Consider the following 5,540-nt stretch of genomic DNA (forward strand, 5'->3'; position numbering starts at 1 on the left):
TTCTTATTGCCATAGATGATTTGACTCTAGATTTTGCGCTAGATGTTGCAAGGTTAGGATGGATGGGACTCTGACTGCCCTGATGCAGTGGAAGGTGTCCCTGTCCGTGGCAAGGGAGTTGGGACTAGATGGTCTTTAACCATGGTTTTTAACCCTTCCAACCCAAATAATTCTGTGATTCTCTGGTTCTGTCATTCTACGTGATAGTTGTTGACACACAGTCAGACCTTCCTAATAGTTAAGTTTTTGTTTTCAAGTCTAATAGCGTGCTGGCTGTAGCTTGCACAGTTCCCAAACACGAGTCTTGGAAGAACTGCCTGCATACGTTATTTCCTATTTTGATTTAAACGGGCTTTACCATTTCTAGACTGTTTTTGTCCACTAGAGGTCAGTGCTAGCCCACGGTGTGCTTCCATCTCTGGCTGCACTGTGTATCTGGGTTTTCAAACAACGCTTTGCAAAGCACTTTACAGCACAGCACTTCTGCCTATATAATCATCTGCCAAGTTAGTCTGCTACCTGTACTTGAAGAGTAATTCGTGTTTCATTCTGTTGGGGTGCAATTCGTAAGCGACCAAAGTAAAATTTTCCATGTCCTCCGGGAGAACAGACTTCTTAAAAACCTTCCTTTTACCTGTGAATGGTATTTGTCAGCGAAGACTCTGCTTCTGACTGCTACCCCAGACTGTAACCATCTACCAAAAATATTTCTTCCAACTTTCCTACTTCTTCTTTAGAAATATTATTCCTCTTCTGCTGTAGTCCCACAGTCCTTCAGAAAAACAATTCTTACACTTTCAGTTACCTTTTAAAAACCTCACCGTTGCTTTCATCATTCCGGGGGTCACCACTGAGGTGATGTTCATGGCTGGGTTCAAACTGAAGGTTCAAGGTCCCGCAGGGACAATGCTCTGCAACTTAATGCTGCCAAGCATGTTACTTCACGGTAGCTTAGGGTGTGCATGGCATATATATGCATGATGTGTATAAATGTATGCATATTATCAATTTATTCTAAATATAGGATAATGTAATTATATGGTCACGGAAAGGCTTGTCTTGCTGCACTGGCTTAAAGAATAACAACCTACTTTCCCCTCTCGGTTCTGTCCCTTTGCCTGCTGAACCACCTTACGGGCACTGATTGACGTAGCTGTGGAGTGACTAAGGCATCTTCGCTTCTGCTGCTGCTGGTGTGGGGGCAGTAGCACCACACAGCCTTCAGTCCCTGCACCGAAAGCTCTGACACAGCTTGTCGGTGCCCTTCGCTTAACCCTCTTCCCTGGTGGATTAAGAGCGTGCCATCAAAAGCAGCTGAGACCCTCGGCTTTGCAAGGTACTGCTTGACAGCTGAAGCATCATAGGTGCCCACGTGCCTGCTGTTAGCCCAGCTCACCTCAGAGACGGCTTTAAACTAACACATTTTGTGTTGCAGTGAGTGAAAAGACCTTGCAGCAATGCTATTTACCACTGTTCAAATGCTCAAACAGTATAATAGTAAGTCACAGTAACCTGATACTGATAGTAAGACCTGGCTTGTTCCTACCTGCTCAGGAACGACAGCAGACTTTTTCTGTTTAGAAAAATACTATTTACAGGTCGTTGTAGGACTAGGCAAGCTGGAGAGCATGTGGGAATAAGCAGAAACACCACAGGCATTACCTTTTAGAAGACAAATTGCTACCTCAATCATTGTTCATTAGTTCTTTTACACTGAATTACCTAGACTGTAAACCTGTCAAGACAAGAAACAGGCTTTTGTATATGGGTTACTGAGGTGGAGAACTCCACCACCAATAAGAAAATAATAATATTGAGTTCCCATCAGGCTAGGCTCTGTATCGTACAGAGAGTTTCTTTCAAAAGTCATTGCCAGAAAAACATTTTAGTTCTGGTATAAAAAAAAAAAAAAAAAAGCTTAGGGGAAGGTCATGATAAAAAGGAGAAAAGGCTGTTTTGCATCTGTTTTGTGGAGATTTTATTTACTCATTTGTTATTACTGTTGCTCACTAAAGGACCCGAGCATATCAGTCCTGATTCACCACCTCTGGGGAAGCTCTTAAAATGCTTCATAAATTGTTCAGCTCTGCCTACCTAATGACCAGATCCCATTCATTAACCTCACCCGAGAATTTATTAGCTGCCTCTATCCCATTATTAAGTTATTTAATAACATTATTAATTATGATTGTGGTTTGCCCTGAGGAGAGCACAAGTACGCGATCACACTGGATATTGGTTTTGATAGATATTATTGTGCAATTAACATTTGTTGCCGTTGTCAATTCTGAATATGGGTCTCTTCAGTTACATTTATGTATCAAAATGAGGTGTATAAACTATGTTTGAGAACGGCTTTTTTCTCTGTTCCACTACAAAAATGCAGCTCCACCGCAGCTCTGGTTCCAGTGCCTGGGGAAGCAGTGTGCAACTTCAGAGGCTCAGATCTGAACCTGAGATAATTAGCACAATGTTTCCCCAAACGGTGGAATTTACTGCCACAGGTGTGGCAAAGGCAAAAAATATCAAGGGAGTTAGATTTAAAATGTCTGTAATAAATTTATAGAGGTTAGATCCATCGGTGACAGCTCGTCTCTTCCCACTGATGCTCCATGGAGACGGGCTAGGGGGAAGGACAGCTGCTTGCCCTGGGTTCTGCGTTTGATGGCTTTGCTTGTGAGCAGCAGCCAACTCCAAAGCCACAGGACAGGGCCTTCAGCAGGATATTTGGGCACATCTCAACCCAGAAAAAAATAATACATCCAAATTGCAAGCATTTTATTATAGGAAGGTGTCTCCTCAGCAGTAACAGAGTTTGCAAAGTCATCTTTTTTGCCTTCCTCCTTGTTTTCCTCGTGCTTACTTCTTGCCCATTGCTTTCCACCCAGCACCACTCACAATTGCCCTGTGAGAGCTCTGTGTCTAGCCACAGGGTGCTGAGGGAAGCAGAATCCATGTTGTGCAGAGCAGCACAATTGTTGCTTTCTTTCGCATGCATGTGCCTTTTTTCTCTTAACAGCAGCGTAAAACTGTTTTCCTCTGCACAGCATCTTTCTCCAACCCATTCCCATTTCCCATCTCTCTGCAGGATCTCCCAATTTCCAGCCTATGTGGCCAAGAAGTCAATATTCCTAGATTCTCTCCTTGCTGTCCTCATTTCCACTGCATGCTCAATTTGCTGCCAGGCGATGCAAAGAGGGAGATAAGCTGCACTCATTTGTCCCGAGGCTCAGCGTGTGTGTGTGCATGTGCGCAGGCTGATGTCATGCATGCCAGGCTTTTGTTCTCGGAGTACCAAAGTCCTCTCTGAACTCCAACCTCCTGTGCGATAATTTAACAGGACAGTGCAGTGACGGGAGCAGTAAATCCTATATGTGATGGAGGAAATAATGTATTGACCTGCCGAGGGATTTACATAGCTCCACGGATGGACTGCAAGCTCAGCCTGTGAGCCTGACTTGTTCTACTTCCCATTTCCAGCAGATACTAGCCAGTGTTTCCAGATGAACGGTTGTTAGAAATATGCGTGGATTTGAGAACTGTCTTAGTTGGGTATGCTCTTGTGCCCAGGATGCTAGTAATCACTACCTAGTATCTCACCTTTTCATAAAACCAAGGGATTTTGCTGGTCTGCTTGCTTTAAATACCCAGTCCTTGTGGCCGTGCTGCTAAAAAGCATTATTATGTGTTTCCCAAAGGCACGTGGAGAAAGAGGAAGTTAGATTTTTTTTAAGTCATCCCTCTGATCTGTCATTAGTAAGTGTTTAATTTACAGTAGCATCTCATGTTGCAAATACTATCCTGCGCCTCTTTGTCTGCGAGCTCTCGGGGGTCAAAGAAGGCCCACGGAAGAATTTCAGCAGCGCCATCCCTGGAGGACAGCGGGGCCGAGGTCCCTCTGCTCCCCTTCTGCAAATGTGACATCATGTCTCCAGGGCAACCTGGATTCTGACAGTCATGGGAGCAAGGACACGGCATGGATTTCCGTTTGATTCCTGCAACAGAAAAGAGATCTGAGACAAAATCAATGTGCCACTAAACTATGAGAGTTCATTTTAACAATTAATTTTATCTAAGGGATCATTTCTTCTGTTCTTGCGTAAATGTGTTTCACTGCTACTAACTGCATTTGTTTTTCTGGTGTCACCTTTTCATCTAAACATCTGAAATGCATTGTAACGTAAAAATTTGGGGGGTGCCTACCATAGAACTGAACAAGCATTTTATAAAGGCTGCTAAAAGCAATGTTTGCATTTCAAGATGTATAATTTCACTTTTTTTCACGTGATGTAATGTTTTGGACAGTGAGTCATAGTTTTGGTCAGATGTTTCAGTTTAAAGTGATTTTATCAATGGCAGCTAAGGAAAGCCCTACCTATCTGATGTAAGTATCTTTGCCTTTCTCTTTGAGGCACTGAGCTCTGTCCTAAAGGAATATCCAAGTGCATGTCACTGCTAAAGCAAAACATATCTGTACTACTTTGGTTTGCTTTGTTTGAAAGCTGTGAGCTTGATTTTACAGCACAAGAATGAATCACAAAAAAAACCAACTCAGTTATAAAAATAAAATTGTGACAGGTGACTCAGACCTCTATAGTATGTTTTAATCGGTCCTTTTGATAGGTGCTTCATAAAATTGGTATTAAATAAGACAAGGTTATGCAGACAATTTTATTCTGTATCTCTGCTTTCTGCTTTATATCATTGCCTTAAGAAAGCTTTCAGAACATGAAAGGTGAGCAGGGTACGAAGTGAGTTAGAGAGGCTTCTCTAGATGTGTGAACATTTCCTGCCACATTTGATGCTTAGATCTTCCTCAGTTCTCTTAATTAGACTTGATAGAGTTCTCCCATCACTGAAACATCCCAGCTCATGTACCCTTGTGCTAGCAACAGCTGAAACACAGACATAGGCTTGATAATGACATTTATGTTGCAGAATTTCTTCAGATTTTCATGACACCACCATAAACAACATTGTGATAAAAATGTTATGCCACGATGGTGAGATATTCCCGAAAAATCTCCTGAGAAGCCTCACGTTTAGTTGAGGTTTTAGGGGCTATAATCAGTAGCAGCTTTTGGTTCTTTGTGAAACTGTGAAAGCTAAAGACAGCTTTGCACACTCTCCTGATCTAGTACTTGTCTTTATCAGAGCAACATGCTTTGGGTTTTAGTGTCTTGTCCAGTGAACAATTATATTCTAAAAATAGGATTTGGATTTCTATAATTTCCCTTAAGAATGGCTTCCTAAGAGAAGACTGACCACATATACATACATAGGCCAGTAACTGCAAAATTTAGCTGAAGTCCTTTCATTATTAGTCAATATCAATCAATTATTATTATTTTATATAATTTATATTATTTATTATAATTTATAATATATATATTATTATCAATATCATCAATATTAGTATTTAACATGAAAGCCTTCTAGGAGAAATGCAGGCCCTACAAAATGGGGAGATCACACTGTTCTGGCTAAAATGTTCTTGTAGGACAAAGGGTAAAGGTTGAAACAGAGCCGATGGCTAGTTT

The sequence above is a fragment of the Anser brachyrhynchus genome, assembly GCF_964034855.1.
Source record: "Anser brachyrhynchus genome assembly, chromosome: 1".
Taxonomy (NCBI): Eukaryota; Metazoa; Chordata; class Aves; order Anseriformes; family Anatidae; genus Anser; species Anser brachyrhynchus.